Source organism: Micrasema longulum, unplaced genomic scaffold (genome assembly GCF_059751315.1).
Source record: "Micrasema longulum isolate JH-2025_06_02 unplaced genomic scaffold, ASM5975131v1 h1tg000452l, whole genome shotgun sequence".
Taxonomy (NCBI): Eukaryota; Metazoa; Arthropoda; class Insecta; order Trichoptera; family Brachycentridae; genus Micrasema; species Micrasema longulum.
The window spans coordinates 383,837-411,602 of record NW_028277651.1 but is presented as its reverse complement, the minus strand read 5'-3'; the positions used below and the strand labels follow the sequence as shown (position 1 = coordinate 411,602).

Genomic DNA, 27,766 nt, shown 5'->3' with positions numbered 1-27,766 from the left:
AGTAAGTCTCAGATCGCGACGATTTACGTAATCAAATGTGAAATTGTGGTTCAAAGCTTTTAATTGAACAAAAGTTGATTTAATTCGAACTTTTCGGTTTGTTGTGGCAACCTCCTATTTATTTACTTAAGTTTGTATGACCTAACGACCCAATTACAGGGAGAAGCCATAGCGAGGAGTGACTTAATATGTATATTGATTTGAGTTACTTAGTAATCACATGTATAAATCTGTCTACAAGGAGATTTAGTATGTTTTGATATGTCTTAAATATCTACGTTTGATTACTTTAGAATTCTGATAAAATTCGTTATAATGATTGAGGTATTTTCTTTTTTGATATTATCTGCTAATAACATAAACCCACCTGCCATTTTAATCATTTAAATAAATCCGTAACTCGTGAAGATAAAATAAATTGTTTTAATTAAATTATAAATTTTAAGATACAATGAAATTGATAATCATAGAATCATTTTAAAGCGTCCTTATTACAAAAACGGCGCTTAATAAGTTATCTAAAATAACAATATTTTAAATTTGTCCGAATTTTTGTAGACAAGGACTGGATTCAACTCCCCGGGGAGCTGTTAATATTAACATATTACAACAGATATGAAGAACATTTCAGAGAAGGTAATATAGAAGTCTACGCATTTACAGGGCTTACGACCTGTCATTGGCTGGTTTGAGTGGCCACTTTACACACTGTGTAACATTCTCCATTCTGCCCATATTTGAACATCCATATTCCTTCAATTCTTTCATCTGTTGATGTTTGTGAAGTTAAAGAGCTAAAACCTTTATTTATGCGGGTGAGATTCATATAATTGAATTATTTCACCTACATACTAACGCCAGAAAATATTATTTTTTCAATTTCTATACTTCTTCATGTGTTTATCCAAATTTTTAAGGCAAGCTCTTTAACTTCACAAACATCAACAGATGAAAGAATTGAAGGAATATAGATGTTCAAATTGGGCAGAATGGTGAATGTTACACAGTGTGTAAAGTGGCCACTTAAACCAGCCAATGACAGGTCATAAGCCCTGTAGATGGCTAGACTTCTTTATTACCTTTTCTAAAATGTTCTTCATCTGTGTTGTAATATGTTTAATTATCTATAATAATAATTATTACGTATTGACAGTAATTTATTTTATTATCTGTGTCCGGGCGGATGAAGAAAACAGTTTTGTGTATGAAATAGAACTAGAATCTAGGACGAGTGTTTTGGACTCTATGGGTATTTTTTAAAGTTATACACATTATATGATAAGAAATGTTGGAGCAGGTAACGATTCCGGAAGAAGACAGGAAGACGATCTAGGAAATAAAAGGATAAATTAATTATTATAAAGAAAAAAAAAATTTACTTTTTGTTAAATGTCTAACCGTCATATTTTTTAACCAGAAGTTAAAAAATACTCCCAGAAGCTTCCCTTAACAGATTAGCGTGGCTATCTCAGGATTAAAATGAAAATTTAATAACAATTATCCCGCTTCGAAAACAAACCCGAACGAGCGGCAGGAATCCGTGTTACGGCCGGGACCGAACCGGGAACCCGGCCGTCGGGGGAATAATTAATTTCAATCACTGCGCCACCGAGCTGACCCGCTAATGACGTCACGGGGGACGGACCAATCACGGCGCTGTGGCAGTTGGTATTTTTGCTGAAAACTTCTCAGTCGTATACACTTCAAACTCCATAATTTGATTTTTATTTTGGACATTATTTCTCGTTTTGAATCACGAAAGGGAAATGAAATATTTAAATTTGGAACACTAACTGAAATTTATGCTTTGTTTTTCGTACGTTCAAATCTTTGAAGACACATAATGTATTGGGATTTCGACTTACATTCCAGACAAATTAATGATGAACCCATTTTAGAAGGGTTAATTAATTTTACAATTTTGTTTAATTAAGTGTATTTGAGTTGTATAAAATCAAAACCAGCAATCTGACTTTTTACTAATTTGCGGTAAACAAGAAAAATTGTTTTACGCTTCAATTAGTTAGTAAAATTATTGCATGTGTATTGAATTACATTAGTTAGAGATTCTAAATATATTCTATTCATCCTCAAATAGATTCAGTTTTAATTAAAACAATAATTAATTACAGACTTTTTCAGATTGTTGTTATTGATACTGAATTTCAAACTTTGCTGAATATGATTCTAACCAAATGTTAGATTGCTGCTTTTGTTTTTTGTCATGTTCAAAGATTGCTGTTTCTGATTATTACCAAGTTCGAATTTAATAGGGTTGTGAAAATTAAAACATTTTTTTTTTCAATCTACTTTAAATATTTATTACTTATTTTTGTCCTACTTTCATTTAGTTATTAATACAGTTTAAAAAATTCAAAGACTCATATTTTTACATTTGAATAAAAAACAAATAATTGGTCAAATAAATAAGTGGAAGTTTACCAAGTATTTTTAAATTATTAACTTATATGTAAATATAATTTTTTTTTTTTTTTTTACATATTTATTACAGCAATACACAAGTAATTATTTATACAACAAATAAATTCAGTAGTAAAAGTAAACATTTATATATTTTATTTTTGCTGTTGGTTCATCTAAACTGCCTAACTAGGGATAGCTTCCCCGTTCTAAGGCAGTAAATCATGTATTTTATAATGATATTTAAAAGTATTTATAGTTTTATCATAATGTGTGCTTTTTCAGTCTTAAAGGTAAACAATGAATATCCAGAGAAAACATAAATAATACCAAAATCTCTATATCCTAAGTCTTAAGTCATTACTAGTAAAACAAGCAACCAGCTTACGTCATTATTACATCATTTCAATAGAATTCCATCAAGAATTGTCAATAAATAATTTTAATAAAATATTTTTTATTTTTATTTTATTTTATTAACATAAACGGCAAATCTGCCTTTTACAAACATTTATAATATTAACATATCTTAATATTTTTTATTTTTTTTAAAACATGAATTTCCTTATACCCAAGATTTAAAAAAAAAATGAAACCAAAAATTATACAAGATTTATATTTAAAAAAATTACCTTAAAATTATACAGCATATTCAGTAGAAAGTTATATATATATTATGAAGTATATATATATATTATGAAATGCATGAATAAATAAATCTAATTACCATTCACCATCTTTGAAAAAGTTCAAAAGGTTTGTTCTATAGGAAAAATACCTGTTTATAATCATTATATAACTGTTTAGAAAAATTGACATTTATAAAAAGAATCAGCCGCCATCGTTAAGGTGTGTTAGCTTTATTTTTTGTAGGAGTAGAAAATAAATTTTTATATATAAGTTTGCGTTTTTGTTATTGATTAAATATTTCATCAATTAAGTTCTCATTATATCCATTATTATTAGCAATCTGTTTTATTGTATTAAATTGTTTTTTAAAATGAGTATCTAGTGCAGTGTTTTCCAGCCTTCTTTAGGCCATGCCCCACCGTAGTCTTTTCAAAAGTCAGATGCCCCACCGGCATCTTTTTCAACTATACAGCAAGTAAATTTTCAAATCATATTGTAATATGTTTGTAAACATATGAACCCCTAATGGAATTAAATAAAACCTATTCTAATACATATATTATAAATTAAATCATTGCAAAACACAAATTGAAAATGTAATTAAGTAGAATGAAATAAAAATGAAAACAATAATAAAACACACGTGACAATTGAAATTGAGTACTAACACACATATCTTGACGCCTAATTTGTAATTAAATTCAGTTACGCTTGCCACAAAGAAATTTGATGTCCGGATCTAACTTAGTCAATTTCAGTCTTAGGTCCCCTCTATACCTCTACTAGTTATATCCAATCGATTTCGTTTTTTAATGAGTAAATCGCTTATGGCACTAAAACCACATTCCACCAAATAAGATCTGGGAAATGGTGATAATAATTTTCTGGCATGCAAAGTAACATTAGGATATTTTGTGTTAGTTTCTTCGCAAATCCATGCCATTATTCCTAAATCCTGCACAGTTTCTGTGTTTTTAGATAATTATTGAAATTGTAACAGGTTACATTCTATTTTAAGTACAATTTGGCGTATATTTCAATTTTGTACATCTCATGCATTTTTTTGTATGACCGATGAGTATTCCCCTTTATATGTGGAATGCCGACGTGTCTCATCCATGAAGCGTGGTGCCCCACCTCTGAGGCGTTATGCCCCGCCGGTGGGGCGTACGTCCCACCTTGGGAAACACTGATCTAGTGGAACGTCAGTTAACCTATGTATTATTGAATGGAAATAACCGGTCTAGCATTATTCTTCGATTTTTAAGAGAGTTTCAATGGTACTGCATATTTTCAGCATAGTTAGAGAAATTATGGTAAGCGGTACTTGACAAGATTAAAGAATTTTTGTTGAACCCTTTCTAGTCATTTAATACTAACATTATAGTAAGATGACAAAAATAGGAGTACATTATTCTATCTGGGGACGAACGAATGTTTTATAAAGTTTTTTTATATGTCTCTGCATGTTCAAATGATTTCGATGCCCGCATGATAAATCCGACAATTTTATATGTTTTTTTCAGGACTGATAAAGCCTAAAAAATAGTTTAGTATCAATAATTTTTTTTTTTTTTTTTTTTTTTTTTTATTTGAAAATTTATTTATAAACCCTTACGGATTATTACATTCATATTACATAAAATAATATATACATTTTTAATTTATACTCTGTTGTTCAAGATAATATTTTTTACGTCTTTTGAAAAGTTTGTCTGAGTCTTTTGTTTAGTTTTGTCTGGTAGTTTATTATATAATTTCAGTCCCTGGTTCATTAGTCTTGATTGTCCTTGTCTTGTTTTAGAAAGTTGTATATGGTATTTGTCTGATATTCTCGTATTATGTCCATGTTGACTACAATTTTTTACTAGTTTTAGTTCTTCGTCTACAATTACATTTGTGGCTAATTTATGGATAAATTTTAATGATTCTAGTTGAAAGAGTTCAGTTATATTTAATTGCTTAGTTTGTTTAAAAAGTTCTCTAGTTGCAGTTAAATAGGGAAGGTCATACACTAACTTTAATATTTTATTTTGTTGTCTTTGTAGTCTGTTTATGTCATTTTGATATCCTGCTCCCCATAATAGTAGTAATAACACCTAAGTCCCAAATTTGACTATATGTTATAGAAATAGGGGTGTTATTGAAAGAGTGGGGAAAGTTGATCGTCTTTTGTTAGCGCGAAATACGAAATGAGTGACATTTACTTATATTTAATTCCAGTAAATTTTGCTTGCAATACTGAAAAAGTCTCTCGAGATCTTGTTGCATTTTGCGCAGTCAGGGTGTGATTTATTACAGGCGTACATTTTCATGTCATCAGCAAAGGAGATGTAATTACGATTGTTAATATGAAGAGTATAATGTAATAATAATGACTACGAGAGTAAGGAGGATGGGAAAGAAAGAAGGATGAGAAAGGAAAAACTCATGTATTCAGATAGTGACGTTATAATGTTGATTTAAATGTTAATAAAGAACATGCTCTCCACATAAAGTCTCTGACATTAATGGGTAAACCATCTCCCATGATAAACATGGCAAATATATCTATATTATGTGCAAACGCTATATTAATGAGTAAATTCTTATTTCCTTTCGTACGGCTCATATAATTTAATTACTAAGTCACTTAATAATAATTCAGTAACTAATTGATGTTATTCGTAACTAAGTCACATAACTCAACAGCTAAGTAATGTGATTTATTTATTTATTTTATTCACAATATATTTAAGTAACATTTATTGAGACACAAATCCCAACACTATGGAACCAAAATCCTGAGGTGGGACGAATATAACACTTAACTTTAACAACATAAATACCACCATATATATATTAAACAGAAAAAAAACATCATTAAAGAGTACATGGCATATTTACCTTTAAAAAAATATTTTAAGTTCATTAAAAAAAAAAAAAACTGCAATAAACTAACTCAAATATTTGAAAAACCATCAAGGAGTTTCTCACTCGAATCCCTGCCCATAAGGAAGACCCAGTACTGAAACGCTTTTTCATAAATAGATTTTGTCCTCGAGAGCTTTACACTCTATTCAAAAATATTTTACACTCTCGGTGCGATAAAGGAGAAGTGTCAGTGAGCAAAAGTCGTCCGGGTTTTGGGATTAACATAATTGAACGTAGTTATGCAGAAAGCAGCCAGTCCGCAATTTCGAAAAGGAGCATTCTGGTTTTTAACGTGTTTGTTGCGTTTTGAAAAAAAAAAAGAAATTCGTTTTTATGCAGTTTCCATCGGGTTTTAAAAAAGGAATAATGCTTTGAAATCGTGTTCCTTCGTGTTTAAAAATAACGATTCGTTTTTAAAACGTCTTTACGTTTTAAACAAAAAAATCCAGCTTTTAAAACGTTTTCGCGTTTCAAAATAAGAATTCTCCTTCGTGTTTTAAAATAAGACTTCTACTTTTTAAATGTCCTTTACGTTTGTTTTTTTTTTGTCAAAAAACAACTTATCTTATTTTTTTATGTGCACCATTTTGTGAAAAGGACCTGAATTATATTGTTATGATATTTTTTACAATCAATATAGTCTAAAGTTTCCGCAAAGCAAGTTTTGTAATATTTCCATTGAAAATAAACGTAAAAATGTCATTTTTAATAAAAAATTATTAAAGCTCCATCCATGAATAATTATACCCGTATGCAGAGACAAAACTTAAGGTGAGGAAAGTACATTCTAATCTCAAATGCAGAGAATAACCCGAAGGGGAAGACAATAGAATGTACTTTCCTCACCTTAAGGTTTGTCTCTGCATACGGGTATTAGTTTCATATTTTCGTTTAGAATTACCTTAATATTTAAAAAGCAGAATTCGGCTTTTAAAATGTGATTATTGCTTCTTGAAAAAGAAGAGAAAGAATTCGTATTTTGAAACGTCTTTGCGTTTTAAAAAAATAATTATGCTTTTAATCCATTTTTTTGCGTTTAAAAAAAAAAAATATTATATTAAAACCATGTTCCGTTGTGGTGCTTAAAAGTCCCCTAAACACTGAATGACGCTTTCTTCATACCTTTCTATATTGTATCTTCTTGTTTCGGGTTCGGGTCCCCGAATGGGCTCTCCGGGGTTTACTTTACACCTGCAATAGCCCTCCTGATACTTATCCAAACATATATTCACATTTCCCGTAGATTTATAACTACTTTGCGGTGGACACAACAAGCTACGTTATACGTTTATCGCGTATATATCTTTATTTATATCTACCCATGAAATAAAAGGTTTGGCTTGAAAATGAAACTACATTTTCCGGTATACTGAAATATAAAGTTTTGTAATATATTATAATATACTTTAATATTGTATGTATGTCATATTGAATCGGGTTGTGGTCTCGTGACTAGTGTTGCCGATTCACGAATTGGTCCGAAGTTCGAACCCGAGGATATTGTATAACTTTGTAATAAATTAACTAGTAAGTAGTCATGCTATTGTTTATTTTTGCATAAAAATGTCTGCCTTAAAACAGGTTGTACCTAGTTAGCTAGACTTGACATAATCCAGAGAAATCTATAACCTAAGTATGTACCTAGTAGGTAAAGAAGTTGTATTTTTTGTTAATAAACCATAATAATAATTATTATTATATTATTATTATTTACAACTCGTTGGAAACGGTCACCGAAATTGAAGTATTTAAGTAAATTGTAAACGGTAATATTTATTTTTATTAAAATAAATAAATAATGAAAACGAAATAAGTGTGTTGCTTATTCATCAATCGACAGTTTTTTATGGAATTAGATTTTTTAATAGGTGAAAAAATTCGGCAAAATAATTCTCTCACCTCAATAAAATTATCAGTTCTTTTACTTCACAACAGTCCACAAATAGAAGGGTTGAAGAAATGTGTATGTTCAAATAAACAGAATGGTGTACGTTACATAGTGTGTTAAGAGGCCACTTAAACTAGCAAATAACAGGTCATAAGCCTTGTTAATGCCTAGACTTCATTCCCTTCTCGATATCTTTTTCCTCACTTTTGCAATAAATTTAGATCTTAATAATTCCCTTGGGAGTGAAATCCAGCCTGTCTACAAACATTTGGACGGACTAACATTTTTAATAGTACCTACGTACTAAATTTAGATCTGACACCTTTTACTGCAGCCAAACAGTAAAATAGTGTTTTCGGTTAAAGTCTGGAATCAGCGCCAGCGTCCAGAACGTACATTTGAAAGTTCCAAATCCGTCCAATTAGTCCTGAGTCATTAGTGAGTAAGTGACCACTCTGGACGGGGTAAATATTGTGTTGACTTAGCAAAGGGAATAACGATTGCTCCCTTAAGTCTACACTGCCGTCGACACTGGACAACTTCTCACTACAGAACACCCCCTGGGGTTGGATTTTTGCAGTGTTACAATTAATTTACAAAAAATCTACATTTTGACAAAAACAAGTCCTTTTGTTATCCTTAAACACATTATTGAAAGTTCGTTTTGGATACAGCGAATGTAATATATTGATCTTACACACTGTGTAACATTCAAAGTCAACAGATGGAAGAGTTTCGGAAATATGTTACACAGAGTGTAAAGTGGCCACTTAAACCAGCCAATGACAGGTCATAAGCCCTGTAAATGCCTAGACTTACATATTCCCTTCTCAAAAATGTTTTCTTTCTCCGTTAAAATAAATGCATATATGAATAACTCCCCAGGGAGGAAATCCAGCCAGTCTGCAAGCATTTGGACATACTCAAATAGTGTTTTTTCTTTTCGTTTGGATTTACATTAGATTTCTGTTCATTTTATGTTAAAATAATTTTTAACTTACTGTCATGCTACTTGTGGAAACCTGTAATTCGCTCATTTATAATTTGTTTTGTTTTACATATAAGATAAATATAGCTGTTGGTTATCCAAATAAAGCATAGACTTTAACATTTTCAACTTTTTATAAACTAACAAAAATAATTCATTTTCACGATTCCTTCAATCGCCCCGTAAAAATATTCCCGCGGAAGTCTTTTATGTTTGAAAAAGAAAAGTATCCATTACAGTTATAACAATTAGTTTGACTTTTAATAAGTATAATTTATTACTGAACCAAAACTCCAGACTCGCATTTATATCAATTTGAGTTCACTGAGAAACTTTCTGCCCTAAGACAGACATACTTCAGTAATTTTGCATACATAATACACACCCACTGGCTAGAGTAAGGTATCATGTCCCCTCATTAAGAGGAAAAGCGGTCTGACTTTTCTTCATACAAACGTATTATCGTATTTTCTCCCTGGATTTTTTTTTTTTTTTTTTAGAGTCTTTATTCAATAAAATATACATATTATTACATTATAATACATTATAAAGAAAACAAAGTATTAAGATATATTTTGTCCCGATAAACTATTCAATAATAGTTTGTCATCGGGTGCTCAGACATTAGTTTTAATTAATAATCAAATAAGAAGAGTACAGACATAATACTGTATACGTATAAAATAATAAACATAAAAATAGTTTAAAGATTTTTTTTTTTTTTTAAGTAAGAAAATAGAGTAAAATAATACAATTAAAATTAAAGAATAGTAATTTACTTAAATATATTTTAAATATAAGAAAGAAAAAAAAATAATAGACACATATATAAATAGTGTGTGCTCATAAATGTAATCAAAACAAGATAAGAAAATAAATTAAACAAGGTAAAGTAAATCTAGAATTTCAATTCATATCTACAGAAAAAAAAAAATATAAAAAAATAGTAAGAAAATTAAAAGTACATATTAAAATTAAGATCTAACATTTTACATTTGTAAATGAAATAAGAAAGTAAGAAAGTAATAAAAGAAAAGAAAAGGTTAACCCAAGAAAATAACAAAAATGTAATTAATGAGGGATAAATTTATTTTTTTTTTCAAAAAATGTATAAATGTAAAAAAATAATAATAAGTAAAGAATATTAAAAAATTTAAAAAATGTATTACATAAATACTACATAAATAATAAATCAATATAGGAACGTTTTATCTACTAACCACTTATGTAATAGAAACTTAATTTTATTTTTACTATGACATGTTTTCATGTCAAGTGGCAACAAATTAAATACTTTTGGAACAATATAATCCAACGTACGTTGTCCATATTTATTTTTAAATTTTGGTACTACTAGGCCATCAACAGATGTAAATCTTGTTAGATAGCTGTGTTCTAATTTATTTTTATATATCGAGCTGAACATCTGTTGGATAATAATTTTGCTCCATAAAATACCCTTAACTGGTAAAACATTTAATTTATCATACATAAATGGGGTATTATTCCTCTGATGATGGTACTAGAGCAGTGATTTTGCACACTATAGATATTTACCATTGGCGTGTCTATCGTTTTGCTTTTTAGATGAATTCGTCATGACGTAGAACACGACGCATGTGATTTTCTTTAACTTTACATAAAAGCAGTTTTGTGTCACACCAGGATAAGTGTAAAATATATCATTTGATACTTGGGTAAGTTATATATATATATTTTTTTCATATCAGGAATATAAACCCTTAATGTATAACCCTTTCAATATCAAATCGCCGGGATCGTAGAACAACGGCGGATGTGCGAAAAATGTGACATTGACTTTCTTTTATATTTCATATTGAAAAAGGCTTTTTTCCGGGGTTAATTTTTTTTTTTAATATTTGGATACTTTATATGGCGCCATTTTTGAGAAAATCACGTCAAGGGCGCTGTACAGTAAATAAATATCCCTGCACGTCTTGCAGCTACAGAGCGCATGAACTATTGGAATTCTAGACCCCCATTCATAAAATCAAAGTATTTAAGGTTGATAAAATTGACATATTGAAGCAGATTACCAATCGTCTTGCAAAGCTTGTCTTAAAATAACCCAGTGGCTTATTAAGTTAGGAAGAAAAGGAACTGAAAGCTTATTAAACTACATTGCAAGGTAGGTAAGTAATATAATATTAATATTATTCACAACAATTCAAACCATATATAATACAAAGACAAGAAGGATAAAATATATATATAATATATATGTATGTATGTGTATGTAAGGGTGTGTATGTATAAGGGTGCATATATATGCATGTGTATGTGGCTATGTTATAAAATTGTAAGATTCAATATGTCCATGTATTTATAATTTTCTCAAACTGAACGGTTTGGGTAGGTAGGAAGAAATTGCCTTAAGGCAATATGCCCTCCCTTATATGTATATATATATTGTATATGTATGTAAAGTGTCAAATAAATATGTGTATATGTATGTGTATTTATACATGTATGTATGTATATATACATGTATATGTGTGTATCTATACATGTATGTGTGTATGTTTGTGTGTATCTGCATGAATGTTTATTAAGGTGCACACGTGTGTGAGTGTGTATGTATATGGCAATATATAAATAAACATAAATGTAAGTCTGCCGTAGCACGTCTGCCCTTCTTCTACTAGGCATTACTTTATCATAAAAAAAAAATAAAAAAAATCTACAAAGCGCATTGACGAGTGGAATTCTAGCAATTTAAAATTGTATTAATAAATTTACAAAAAATAAATATTGAGTACAGTAGATAAATATATATAACTAACCTAAGTATCAAATGGTTTAATTTTTTGCTTTTCAAGTTGTGACTTAAAGTGTCAAATAAAATTAAACCGCTCTCACGTAAAGGTGGAGAAAATCACATGCGTCGTTGTTCTACGATCCCGACGAAATATAAAAGAATGCCAATGTCGCATTTTTCGCACATCCGTCGTTCTACGATCGTGACAAATTGTTTCTTATGGTAGCTAAGACACTACACACTTCTAGGGGTAGTCCAAAAACACAAAAAAGGGTCTAGTTTTATCTGGCGTCTTCGGACGAACAGTATACAAATATGATGAACAACTTTGAAAAACAGAAAAGGTACCGACACAGAAAATTTCCTGTCTCCCCTATCCTGTGATAGGAATCTGTTTCAAATCAGTTTATTCGTTGAATATTGTCTAACGCCTTGCTGTTTTAGAGATATTCAAGTTGTCTATAATTTCATTTATAATTTATTTCTTTTTGAGCTCTTAACAGTTTATTTTATGCTACTTATAGATACATGAGTGCAATACCGCGAACTTACGCCGCGCTCACTTAAATTTCCATAATACTGGTCGCCATCTTGCGACGATAGGTGTTTTCCCGCCAAGCCGCATTACAAATTCATGAGTGGACCGTTCGCGCGGGAAAATTAATCTCGATGGAAATTTTCAAAAAAGCGAATGTTTGCCGTATGGAAAAATGGTTCATAAGCCGCGGATGGAGGTAAATTGAAATCTCATTCATATAATGGGATGTTTAAGAGCTAAATTGGGTTGGCAGGGGTCGAGTCGGGAAAGGTACATTTGCCTTAGTGGAATATCTGAAAGTGTTCGAATGTTGTCAAATTCAATTTATTAACTTTGCCCTCAACTTCATAAAGGTCTATTCACCTTTTTACTATAAGAAAACTTCGTTTTATTTACCATAAATATAAATTATTCAATGTTATTAGCGGATTTCAACGGATTTTAACAGTATTACTTAAATTGCACGGATTCACTAATTATAACCACACTTTAATACTCTAAAATTTCATTGTGTAAATTTTGAAGCGGAATCAATATTTATCTCGGAACTGGCTATATTGAAAAGACCAATGTTACTAAATACTTGGGACTATTTGTTGACTCCAAACTTTCATGGAGCTACCAATTCGAACATGTAAAATCAAAAATATCACCCGTAACTGGCGTATTGCATAGACTTCGTGGCTTGTTTCCTCATTCCGTTTTGTTTGCCGTCTACTATGCTATCATGTATATGAGGTTTCGCCAGCAAAAATCAGATCTCAGAAATACAAGTTCTTCAGAACAGAGCTCTGAGAAACATTCGTGGACTGAAATGGGATTCCCATGTCAAGGATATCTACCGACAGACAAAAATACTTCCCTTCAAGGTGATGCCACTGCATGGCATTACCAATACTATTTTGAATATCATAAACTTTTCTGCTCACACAAATTTAAAATACACATTTAGTCATAAAATACACAGATATTCACAATAACAATACGCGTTACAAATTTTCATGTGTCTAAGTTTCGCTTAACGAAGTTCGGCAGACGGTCTCTGGAATATATTGGCCATTCCGAATTTAATAAACTACCCGATGAGCTAAAACATGAAAAGTCAAATAAAAAATCCAGAAGTGTCGCAATTAAAAATATTGCTTAAATATTTTTTAGGGCGATAGTTATTAATGTAATTTATATATATGATGTAAATTACCGTGTTTTACGTTTCTTATATTGTTATGTTTTTTTACTATTTCCGATGTATTAACTACGTATGATATTACGTATTGTCATAAAAACGTTTTCTTTTTATGTACGGTCCCAAATGAGTTTTTTTTTAAAAACTCCTGGGAGTATAATATGTACTTTATGTATTATATGTTTTATTAATAATAAAGAAAAAAAAAAAAAAGAATCATACGATTTTAAATATTATATTATACTTGTCGTTGTTTTTATATATATTTTTAAAAACAATAATTATAATATACACCAGAGGTGGCCAACCGGTCGATCGTTGCTATTGGGACTGTCGATCGCTATATTATACTTGTCGTTGTTTTTATATATATTTTTAAAAATAATAATTATAATATACACCAGAGGTGGCCAACCGGTCGATCGTTGCTATTGGGACTGTCGATCGCGACCAAGTAAAAAAATAATAAGGTTCCAGAATGACGAAAACAATAAATATTTTATTAGCATCTTTTCTGGGTGTATGTCCGCTATCGGACGTCTGGGATTATGTTGGCCAAAAGTACTTTATTTACGGCTCTCCGGCTGCAATATTTCATAGTCCCTGGACACGCTGGATTCTATGACCGATTACCTGTAACAGATGATCGAAATTTGTTGCATTTGGTGTCACAAAGCAGTGCTCTATGCACCATTGGCTACGAACAGAGGTATGGTGATTGATAAATCACATGGACACTAAATAGTAAAAAGTAGACTTAGGGTCTGATCTAGTTGGCCACCCCTGCTTGCTATACACCGTTTGATCTCCTTATAAAATAATGAGGAAGTTCGGGGTTATTTTTATTTGTTAATAGAATATTAAACTAAGCCAAAAATATATATTTTTATATATCATATTATCAACGCTATGATTTTTTTTTAAAGTTTTGTATTTTTGAAATAACCACGTCAGAGGTTCTTGTCTGTCAGTTCTCTCGATTGGTTCGTTAACGGTAAACAAAGTGAATATCCTTCACAGCTCTCAAATCTTTGGTTGGTTCATATACCAGTGACGTCGTTCAAAGTAGTGCGTTTTTATATAAAAAAAAAAATTCGTGCATTTCAAGAAACTTTACCGTAAAATTTAATGCTCTAATTTTTACCGCGCGCAAGAAAACATTTTTTGTATCCGATTTTCCGTAGGGCTGAAGTTCCTCGTTGTATAAATTCGTCAAAGCTTAAACAAAAAAAGGCATTGTTTGATTTCAAGTGTATAAAAACATTTATTTACAATCCATACTAATATTATAAGTGCGAATGTGTGTTTGTTTGTTTGTGTTTCCTTCACGTCTCAACGGAGCGACCGATTGACATATTTTTTGCATAGAGATAGACGAAGAGGTAAAAAATAAAATAGGATACTTATTCTTCATCCCCGATTTTAAAAAAGTACAAAGAAAAAAATATGTTATAATTTATTAACAATGAGCAACATTATTTAAAAATGAGTAGGCGGTAAGGTAGGATGTCAAAAGGAATCAATTTAAAATTAATTCTTTAAATTTCTATAATTGACTTGCTTTATCTATGGTTAGTTTGGTTTGCTTTTCGTTTTGGTATTATAGTAGGATTTTGGATTTGCAAACAGAATAACGATGGTACGTCGCCATAGACTAAAGGATCGTCGTACTTTTTTTCATAGTGATAGTTAGAAAACCGGCAATCGATACAAGCTACTTTCTATCGCGAAAAAATATATTATTCTATCGGGAAAATTCTTACTCATAAATGACATAACTAATTAATTACCTAACTAATACTCCCTAATACCATGTGAACGAAGCCGTGGGTAAAAGCTAGTTATTAATAAAGCTTGAATCGCGGCAGGAATTTCACTGTGTGTTTTTATTATCTATAAATTAATCATTAAGGCTGGTCTGATAAAACTAATAATAAATGTCATTAAAAAAAACCGTTCTTTCGAAATAAAACCATTAAAAAAACGCTAATTTTCAAAGATTGTATTTCTGATAAAAAAAATACCTAAAAGTTTTTCATAACTAAAATATAATTACTTTTTGATCAACTGATTACGCCCCTTGAAATTTCTATGAAATAAAAATGTTTATATCGTCCATTCGATGGCATTAAAATTTTGCTAAAAACATTACATATGTAGATCTTAAATATTTGCGATTAAAATAATATTCAAAGAAAAATGTCCCTTTAAAAAGGGTTTGAACTAAAGTATTTTAACAATATTATGAATTGCATTATTTTTTGGGAATTCGTTTTAGTGACATGGTGATAATAATTTGCTGTCAGTTTTTAAAATACAAATACACAAAGACCCAGAAATCAACAATATGACGTCAGCTAACGTGTGCTGTTTATAGATTTTACCTATAAAATAATTACGCAAAAACTCTGTCGATCTCTGTCTTTTTCAGTTTGGCAAATAAAGTAGAAAAGAACGTAAGAAATTGACGAACATACAATGTTAAAGGATTTTTTTTGATTGCTTTGTTTTGGAACGGTATATTTTACCCGTTTGGTGGCAAATCGTACGATTCGAACGACCGACCATAGCCTTAAGCCAAGAATATAAGAAAGTACCACAAAATTTATGTGATTTAAAATGCTTAAACATTTTATTAAAAACATTTACAAAGATTTTGCTTTGATCACGTTTTTCTTTAATCTATTATCTTCAAATTATTTTAAGAAATTTTCCTTTTTTACTTTGCCTGTATAAACATGAGTCTAAATTTCAAGATACGTAATCTGCCGGGCAAAAGTAATTATCGACGGTGAAAGGCAAATATTACCAAGCGACATTTAGCTAACTTTATAGAAGAGCCAATTATTTTCTATTATTTTAATAAATAAAAAAACTTCATATTTACTTGTTATATTGGCGTGGTTCTCATATAATTCAAATAAAAAAAAATGGATTTAAAAAAAAATCTTAATATGACTCTTCTGTAAAGTTTGGATACATGTCGCTTAGTAATTTTTGATTTTCCAGCGTCGCGCGTCGTTATATTTAAAATATACATCTACTACTTTTAAGAATATGTTTATCAGGAATATATTAGAAAACGTTTGTCTTTACATAACAATAATTTTAAAAAAAAATAATGGTGAGATTTTAAAAAAACGGCGTGGTGTTTTAAAATGTCAACATCGTATAATTTCGTTTCTTTTTACCACTACACTTTACCAAACTCATTCACTCCGCCCATTTTCTTTTTCTTATAATTATTCAATCTTGACCTGCATAATTTTTTCTGGTTGGTTGGAAAGTATCGCTCCATACCAATAAACCCACCAATGCAGTATGCACAAAAGTTTACATCAAATAAAATAAATTAACACAGTCTTAACAAATACATAATAAATCAACAAATGCCATCTTTCTAAATCCTTTTCGATTGTCGTTTACGCTTTATTACCTTTACGTTTAATATCCGCACCGGGCGAACAGGAGGAGTGAGGAGTGGACCAATGAGCACTCGGTATTCAGAATCCTTCTCGCGTGGCACTAGAGGTGCCGGCTGATGGAAACGGAGGATCGGATTTGAGAATATTGTAAGCAACTTATACCGGACGTGCCTCCATTAACTCCGCTCGCAATGCTCTCCACTGCTCCTGTGCTCCGGATACCTACTCTTCTGTGCTGTTCTCCGGGTATTAAAATGAAAACATATTTTACACTGAAAACGTTTTAAATCAATGAATTGAATTATTTGTAAAATTGAAACGCGCTAGCTCTGTGATTATAATGTATTATATAATTAAAATTAAAATAAAAACACTTTTACAATGTATTTATTACTGACAAGTTTTTAACCATTAGTTGAAATCAAAGAGTTTTTTATCTTAATTTTAGCTAGAATTATTGTTTACCTTATCATAGGGACGATATTTCAAAGTATCTTATTCTTGTATACCACGTTTTCTTTGAAGACATTATATGTCGAAACCGTCCAACAAAACAATATTTACAAAGATTACATTTACGCAAATAACACATTATTTAATAATACAGTCCACTTACATTAAAAAGCATTGTCAGGTTATAATACACGTACTAACCTACATTAAAATCCTAGGTTAACTTTATTACGAATAATATTATTCAAAATAAAGATATATCTAGAAAAATAGTGACGAATTTTTCCTGAGAAGACTTTTACATTTATTGGTGTAAAAAAATGTACACGTACTATAGTAACTTTAAACTATATTCAAACATTTTTTATTAGTAAAAATAACAATTTTTAAAGCTGCTATAGCTGATCTCCAGGAGCTTCTATAAAAAAGGCGCAATGCGGTGACCACGATACGATATCTTTGGACTGGATTATCTAAAATAAATTAAACCAAGGAGATTTCGGTAAAGAATTGTATAATTTTGTAATTAATCAAAGGAATGAGCAAAATATTTTTTTGACAAAATGGCGGCTTATAAAAAAAACGATTTTTCACTTTTTTATTATTAGGTGTTCACGGATGTTGCATTGTGATCGCGAATACGATAAACAACCATGGTGACAAATTGTTATCACGTCGATAGTTATTTGTGATTGATAGTCGAAAACACTCGTCCAGCATTCTGGCTCTATTTCTCATGCAGAACTCATAAATTTTATAAAAAAGGTAAGTACCACTTGGTTTTTCAGGTTTGATGGTATAACCTAAAACCCAATTTGCAGTTACCACGGGAAGATTCAACTTTAACCAAATTGATCGATCTCCTCGACCAGTTGAATGCAAATAGCCTTCGAATATTTCAGGGCCCAAGTACTCCGAAGTACGACCGCCGACCATCCAAAGTACGGCGGATATTGTATACCCTCAAACCAATTCGCAGCCGCTTTGATGAATGTTTTCGCGCTTCAGAAACTCGAATCCATCAAACTCATTCATTATAAGCTCCACCGCAAACGATGATGCCTTTATTCCCCGAATATCGACTTGTCTTGTTAATATCCTTTATAAAGAGGGGAATCCGTTTCCTCATAAAAAAAACTTTACCCCTTCGGGCGATTTTTAGGGCTCGAATAAAAAATTGTGTTCAATACAGAAATTTTCTTCTACTTGATTAATTTTATTATTAAAAAAGATAAAATTATAAAGGCATTTAAATAAAATCTAAATAAATAGGTTTAGCTTTAGCGGGTTCTGTGCCTCGATTATTAAAGCTATCTTCATCTGTATATATCGAGACGGTACACTTAATTTTTGTACGATCTGTATCTTACCTCGTTACGTTCTACCTTCTTGTTATATCGACATCATATGATCGAAACAAGCCAATGAATGACAGTTAACAATTAGTCCGCGTTTCTTACGTCTTTTACTTTTAAAATAGTTCTCATTTATATTTTAAATAGGCTTCTGTGATAGAAAGTGCCCACTTCAAAGCGATTATAAACTCCAATAAATCCCAATTCAAGCAAATAAAGCTCGCTATAATATGATTTTCATATTACTTTTAACCATTGCCAAAACGATATGCTTAACGATCGTCTGCATTTATCTACCGAGCGACTACAAAGCCGGCTCCTTTAACGTCTCGATACGCACACTCCGGAAGATAGTTAAACAAACGAAAAAAATATAATTCAATTTATTTTTATATTGGTAACATTTAACGGCTAGATGCTCTTGTATGTCAATAGGGCAGCATCTAGCTAGTCTAGACTGCTGCACTGCATTTAGCCACTCGTTTCCAAAACTGACATTTATGTCAGAATTAATTTCGACTTCAAAATTTACTTATTTATATCTCATATTTTTAATTAGCTTTAAAAAAAATGCCATCCTCAAACTGATTAAAAATGTAAATAAATCATAATTAAAGGAAAAATCGCTCGGTGGAACTAATTTTTTAGCACTGTTAAGCTAGGGTTTCCTAGGACAGCGGTGCCCGTATCTTAACGGCCGTAGTGAACGGTGATGCGGTGGACAGCCGTCGTAGTGGTGACTAGAGAGTGGTTTTATTTTTTAACGTTGTTATCAACACCATTTTTATAGGAAACCACTCTCTAGTCAATCGCATTAATGTTCACTACGGCCGTTAAAATACAGGCACCGCTGTCCTAGGAAACCCGAGCTTTAATGCGTAGACAAATGAATCGAGGGGTTCTAGACTCGTCGGTATAAACCGATGTATGTATCAAAACTTGATGGTGGGGGGATCGGTAGTATTTATCTGTAGTCGGTCGGGAGAATTTTATCTTCAACTATAACATCATTCTGAAGCTATGTCATTTAAGAGCGTAGATATGTGTACCGTGACGTACGCTTCCCCTTGTTTAATATCGATGAACCTACCCAAAACTTGAAGGTGGGGGGTCGGTAGTATATCTTTGTAATCGCTAGAGCGAATTTAACTTTACCGTCAAGGCGAAGGTATAACATCTTTATCTTCCCATCATAATCGAGGCCCTGGTAATGCGCAGATATAAGAAGTTGTTTATTGTGTATGCAGACAATTGGTAGAATATCATATTTTCCATATTCCATTCCATTCCGTCTTGTTAGGACATTTTCAAACTGCGTGTGTTTCAAACAAAATATACTAACAAGACGAAACGCGTCAAAATATACCCTCTTATATATTTTAACAAATAAACCACCAACCATTTGACCAACGTAGCGATTTCTTTTTTTTTTTTCATTTCATTTCATTTTTTTTTTTGCATTACAACAGGCCAGGATGCCCAATTACAGTGGTGAATTACATCACAGAACAACCAGGCTTGAGAAAAATCACATTTTTAATTTTTGTGTTCTCACCGGGAATCGAACCCGGAACCTTCCGTGCGTGAGTCAAGCGTCTTGACCACTACACCACGGAGGCTGCCAACGACACGCACCCGACGCAGACAAATGGAGCGGCTAAGTAGGAGAGTGGTAGGGGTTTGTGGAGGGACTGCTAGTCCGAGAAATTAAGGATTTACTCCATTTTGAGATTAGCTTAAAAAAAATATTTATTTTAAAAATGAGTTTTTGGATAAAAAAATATTAGGATTTTTTTTCAAGCTTACCATGAGGAATTTTCCTCTGAAGTTTCGTGGTCTGGCCCTGAAAAACCGTGTATATACAGTTTACATACTCGTACGTATTCAAAAGGGCGGGCATATTGTCTTAAGGCAATTTCTTCCTACCTACCCAAACCGTTCAATTTTAGAATTGGCATATGAACATATTGTAGGTATATTATAATATTTTCATTACATAAGAAAACATCACAAAAATATTTTTTTTTTTTAGAAATAAAAATTAACTAAATATCTACACCATACTATGACAAGAGGAGGGGGTAAAGAGGGAAGGAAAGATGGAGGAGAAAGGTAAAACTAGAATATTCAGGAAGTGACACTTGATTGGAATGTGAATAAAGAGGGGCGTCTCTGACATTAGTGGGTAGATTTTTTCATAATCGAGCAGCTACTATTGTAAAAGAGGAGGCAAAAAAAGAGCGATGAATGGGTTTTGAAAGGGTTCTCTCGTTACTAAAACGAAGAGATACCCATGCTGTGATAGAGGTAGGAAGAGCTCCCTCAGATAAACGGGCGAAGTGGGATTATTAAAAATATTGCGTAGAAGTGATAGAATGTAAATGTTTCATCTATGCCTGATGCTGCGCTGGTATAGCTGTGTGTGATATTCGGCTATGTGGTCAAATTAAAAAAAAAATACTACAGCCAACTTCATCGTGATGCTCACCATTAGGCTTGAAATGACAGTATATTATGTTATTTATAGCATGGGCAAAACACTCTGACGTTGGTTGATTTTGGAGAACGAGATTTTTGATAAATGTTTTCATACATTTTTGAGAAGCTTCGTCTTCAACAGAAAAAAATGCTCTTATTTTTACCGCGCGTAAGAAAACTTTCTCCATCGAATTTCCCATAGCATTGAACTTCCTCTGAAATGACGATGATGTACGGTTGTTAATGTTAAGGGTTGTTTAATAAAATGTGAGTTTCAGTTTGTTCCATTATTTTAAATTAGACAGTTTCTGCAGAGAAATGTGTAACGGATATTTATGGACTGTCGACCAGACTGTTCACTATTTCTGCGCTCCGTTTTTAACGTTTTATTTACTCTCTGAGAATTCTACAAAAAATGTCAAGACGTGAACGTTGAAAAGCACAGTAGAAGTGGGGTATGAGGCACAAAACATTTTTCAATACGAAAATAATATAATATTGTTTTTTTTATTTGAATAAAACAAACAAACAAACACACCATCGCGCCGTTTCCCCGTAGGAGTAGGCAGAGAGGATAGAACGCCATAACACTCTATCTTGGCACACAGACCTCGCTTCCCCTACATTCATACATCTTCTCATGCACGCACGCCGATTATTCCTACTTTTGACATGTCCATCTTCAAGTATTTGATGGACTTGATCGCGCCATGTCTTTCTCGGTCTTCCTCGTTTTCTGCGTCCATCAACATTCGCATCGTAGATCCTTTTAGCCGTTTATTCGCTGTCAATTCGCTCTACATGTCCAAACCAACGCAGCACCCCTTTCTTGATTCTGTCAATAATGCATGTCTCAGCCTTACACACTTCGCGGATCTCGACATTTGTGCACCTATCATACATCGTTTTACCACACATTCGCCCGAGGGATCGCATTTAGACTGCATTCAACCTACTTTCATCATAATTTTTCCAATTCCATACTTCGCTCCCATACATTAGAGTTGGCACTAGAACTCCTTGTGCTAGTTTAGCCTCCTGCGATAAACATTTGTTTGCCAAAGTAGATTAACCTTAAAAATAGCTAAAAGACGTATTTGAATGTTTATGGTACAGTGCCCTTGAGGTGATTTTCACGAAAATGACGCTTAAGAAGTTATCCATAGTAACATTAATAATAATTCACGTTAAAAAAACAATGGTTCGAACTGTCAGTAGGGTCGCAGTGAGCCACATCTTGCTGGAGAGTGTGATTCTATAAAATGCTGCGAACGCCCAGTTGCATTCCACCGGCAACACTACTGACTAGTCCTACTCGTTAGCGTCCACGTCGCGAGCCCTGGGCAATGGGATCACACTCATAACGGTGTGATCGCACCAGATAACGAGAGGATGAACGGCGAGTTTCCGGCGCCTCAAAACCAAAACCAACCAGCTAAGGAAAGGTAACCCCGACAGAAAAATCCACCAGAGAATGCAACGGGAAACCAATCTGGTCACCTTTTCCCAGGAATCACTATGGCGAGTACATCCAATAAGCAGTCGTCCTGGCTACGGAATATAAGAGTAGCGCAGGACCGAGATGCTTTCACTGTAGTGATCGCCAACGTTGGGGGAACCCGACAAGGCGCCAAAAGAAGAAAAAGAAAAGAACAACCAATACAAATAAAATACAGTCGTCCATATTATCATCTCGTCTTTAATGTATTTTAAAAAATCCTTCTCTGAAATGTTCATCATTTCTGTAAATTTGTTCTCCCTGCATTCCATTTTTTCCAATTCCAACCTAAAAATATATATTTGTTTACGTTTTTTTTAACTGGTGGCGATTTCTGAAATAAATTATAAATTCTAGTATGTATACGAAATAGCACGCTAGTTGCCGAGTGATAAAAATATTTTTGTTATCACTTTTGTAATCCGATTATCGATATGTAGCAGACCGTCTACATTGGGCCGTGTAGGGTTAGTATCCTGAAATTTACAATTTATTTTAATTGACCAAAAGTAACCAAATGTTTTGAAATATTGTATATTATGTAAATATTAATAAAAAAGTTGTGCTTTCGGTTCAGATGATGCGTATTTTAAAACAAACAGAGAACTCAATGACACGAATATGCAATAATATACTCCCATAAATCTAACACAATAAAATGTGTATAAGAGATATGCATATTTTACACGCACGTAATAAAGTCTTCACATATTTCAGGAGACAACAAAGATTTGATATATACTCGTATACATATATTGAATTTATGAAATTGATCGCATGAAATATAATAATATTTTAGCTTTGAAAGAGATTGAAAAAGTTCCAGGTGTATAAGGCAGGCGCCATAGAATTATAATAGTCAGAAGGCGCGTAGAACCAATTTTGTGTACATCGTACTGTGTCCAAAAGTCCCCACTCTACCCGACATCCCGCCTGCGCGCATGCGTGAAGTGGCTCCGTAATATTGCCAGACCGTGAACAATATATTATCATAACACAAATATAAGATCATTTTTTGCTATGTTATGTTTTACCACAAAAAAAGACTGGACTATTGAAAATAAAATAGATACTTTAAATAGGCAAACGTAAAAAAAACATTAAATACTAATTTATTTATTAATTTTTTTCCACTATAAAATAATTAAAATAATGTGAACTCACTGGGGTTACCCGTGCCGAGGACACTTAACAATATACATTTATTTAAAAAATATTTTTACATTTAAGAATAAACAAAGAAGAATAACTAAATAAACAGAGATAATTAACAAAATGATCAGACAGTTTTAAATACTACGTTTTAATGTTTATAATTAATTTATGTACATCTATATTATTTATTAAACCCAGTTTTTTTATAACTGCTTTGATATATATATTGTCCATGGTAATTTGTCATCTAATTCCAGACCCAAGCACTTAACATTCTCATTCTCTGGGGTGGTATTCCAAACGCTCTCGCGGCTGTTTTATCTCTTATTATATTTTTTTTTTACTTGACAAAAAATCGGATAAAAAAGTGGTTGGAATCGTCGCGCGTCGAGGAAAACATTGTCTCATTTAATAGTTCATTTTGTCATCCAGTACCAGAAATTGAAGAACATTCAAACCATATTAAAGGTAGGTATCCACTCCATGTACCCATTCCTTTCTCAAACATTTCCCAATAACAAAACTGAATGAAATTCGATTTTCATTTACAGTCCGCGTTTTCGTTACATACAAAATACACGAGAAAATCTGTTTTAGAATAGCAACCCTGTTTGTTTAATTTTTTTCTTCTTTAATTACTAGGTTTAGTTTTATGGGGTTAGTAATTTCTGTTAACACGCGGACAATGATCGAGTTCTGGGACAAAACAATATTGAATCGTCCACCTGTAAACGGCCTTTTTGTAATTGGCTTTGGCCGTAAATATAATAAATAAATAAATATGGCCACTGTTTATTTATTAGTCATCTCGCTCGCTTAGCAAAATCGAACCACTGGCCGTAAATAGAATATATAAATAAATATGGCCACTGTGTATTTATTAGTCATCTCGCTCGCTTCGCAAAATCGAACCACTTGAAATTCGAATTATCACTTATCACCCAATCCTCAATGAATATCTTCAAATGAAAAGCCAATGTCTTACTTATCTCAGACATTAGCGACTATGCGGGCCCTTGTATCGCCTCGAGGAATCGGTTACCCCATTCTATCCTTTCCTACCCTACTTCGTCCTGCCCCGTTCTGTCCTATCGCACCCTACACCGTCCCTAAATATCTACGTTGGTATCTCATCATGCTCCTATTTCAGCTCTGATCCAAAGCCGATTACTACTAGAAGCAATTAGGGCTTATCATTTGAAGAGCCCGGAATGACAATGGGCCAAGTCTTCACACATTTATTATTAGTACACAAAAAAAACAAAAATTACGGTGAATCTTCTAAGAGCTTTGTAGTTGCTAGACGGAACTTTATTAGAATCCATAAATTACTCATATATTTTTTTTGTAAAACCAATAAGTATATGATAAAAATATCTCTCCCCCACTCTATAATCTCATCCCTTAACCTTCATATTGTAACAGTATTATTATTGTTGTCTTATAAATAAAATAAATAAATTATTTTTTCTCTTTACTGTGTAACATGCTTTCTCATACATTTGTGAAAAACTTCAACTTCATGTAGGTGCCTATGTACATTTTTTTATATTTTATATAACAACTCTATTTTTTCCTAAATAAATTAATAAAATAAACATATATCCAAGATGCTTTTTTTTTTAAAATAAATATTTAAACAGGCGGATAATCTTTTAAGTCGAGGAGTTTACAATAATGACCCGGCGGCGGCGCGGCGTTGGCCAACTAAAAAAAAAAAATTGGATACAAAATGGATTTTTCCTAACCATGTAGGTAACAATAAAAATATATAATTTACATAAGTAGTTTTCTAATAAAATTAAAATTATTGTATCATAACAACAATATTTTCATATTTACCATGTGTTTTTTACAAGTCAAATACTAATCTTCTATAAATTTTTTTTGCAAGTATGTACTTTTTTTTGCCAATAAACGCCGTATTTCGGCACTGAACTGAAAAACAAGATGCGGAATTATTGGCAGGGTGAAGTGGCCATTATACACACCGGTCACATTCACCCTTCTTTCTATGTTCAAATATCCACATTTCCTCAACTCTTCAACCTGTAGACTTTTGTAAAATAAAAGAGGCGAAACCTTTATTGCTGTGGGTGAGATTCATCCGTCTGTAAAGAAGTTCAGTGCTGCAGGAATTTGGATTTTAAAATGTTTTCTTACGCGCCGTAAAAATTGGGGCTATTGAATGCTCTAATTTTTTAACAATGTTTGAGTATGTCCAAATGCTTGCAAATTGGCTGGATTTCCTCCCTAGGGAGTTATTCATATTTAAATTTATATCAATAGAGAGGGAAAACATTTTTGAGAATGGAATATGGAAGTCTAGGCATTTACAGGGCGTTTCAACGTCCACATTTCCCCAACTCTTTCATCTGAAACATGGGCAGAATGGTGAATGTTACACAGTGTGTAAAGTGGCCACTTAAACCAGCCAATGACAGGCCATAAGCCTTTTAAATGCCTAGATTTCCATATTCCCTTCTCAAAAATGTTTTCCCTCTCTGTTGAAATAGCTCTAATTTTTAACTGCACTGTGAAGTTTTCTGAAAATGTATGGAAATAAATAAATGTTTTTTTTTAATGAAAACGAACTACTTTGAACGACGTCCCTAGTTCTTCCAAATCAAATAATGATTAAGTGTTGTGAGAGATTTCAGGTTTACGGGAAGCCAACTGACTAATCAGCAGAAACTACCGAGAAGAAGTGGACGAGAATTTGAGACGTCACACGCGGAGTTATTTCAAAATTACAAAACTGAACAAATTATACCGCTGATTACCGTTCGATACATAAAAATTAAAAGAGAGAAAAAAAAAAGAAAAAATTCATTACTTCACTAACTAGGCAGCGTCTGAAAACACTTTTCAATTATGTTTTCCCTCTGTTGTTAAATCCAGGCTTGTCTAAAAACATTCATTTTGATCCACTAAAACTAATGTTGAAATATTGTTCAATCAAAATAAAATTGTGATACGTCATAAGCCCTGTTAATTCCTTCTCCACAAAGTTCTCCATATCTGTTGCAATATCAATATTGTTTTATTCATTAATAATTCGTTTTTGTTCTCTTATTACTATGAACGTACATTCTATTAGATTTCCCGATTGCAAGACTATCCCATTTACATTTTTGTCGCAAATTGGATATACGAATATCTTTTGTCAATTACTTCTTAATTTTAAAGGACCTTAATAAGGCTTTATAGCTCTGGTCCCATAATCTCCTGGTCCTTTATCCTGGACTGATAAGGTACCATTTGAGACTTGATTAAATTGCCTCTGAAAATTAAGATTTTCAATCGGCTTCCAGGAAGGCCCTTTATTTAAAAAAGTTAAATTAGTTTCTTGCATTAATGTAAAATTAATACTTAAATCGACAGTGTTTTAGGTGTCTCTAAATCTTTGTTTAAAAGTACAAGCATTGATTAACAATTGAATTTTATCAGGATTGATATACTCGTATATTTCAATAGAAATGGAGAACCCATTTGAAAAGGGAATGAAATCTTATATTTTTTTATCTTTATATATATTATTCATCTGTACGTGTGATGCCACCGTACTCCTCCTAAACGGCTTAATCGATTTACGTGCGGTTTTCAGAGAAATATAGATCTTTGCACTGTACGTGTTCGTAGATATTAAAATCTTCAATCGAACATGTAAAAAAAAAAGTTAGGATCATAAATGTTTTATTCATCTATCTACCAAGATTGCATTTGAAGAGAATGCATTTGCAAAAAAGTGGAAAGATCTGGTTTTTTTGTGTATAAAAAAAGTTTGTTTTTGAATGTTTACATACAACATTTGTATTTTGTGGATCTCAATCAGATTCTTTCCTTAAATTCCTTATAATTTCTACCCATTTATTTATTTTTATTGGATTTTTGGTAATACTAAAATAATATTAAATTCAAAACATTTATTTAAATCGTATTTCTATATAAGTACACCCTTCTGTTGGTGAGAAGACCGGAGTTTGACGTTTGCAAAAAGAATGCCATATTTGAAAAAATAAGTATTTTATGTTTTGGAATTCAGCCATAAGCAAGTAC

General features: G+C 32.0%; 1 protein-coding gene across 1 annotated transcript in view; it reads left to right on the top strand.

Moving 5' to 3' along the window:
* Positions 1–27,766, top strand: part of LOC148281504 (uncharacterized) — a 291,633-nt gene that overhangs the window by 163,235 nt on the left and 100,632 nt on the right. The gene's annotated exons all lie outside the window — the stretch shown is intronic.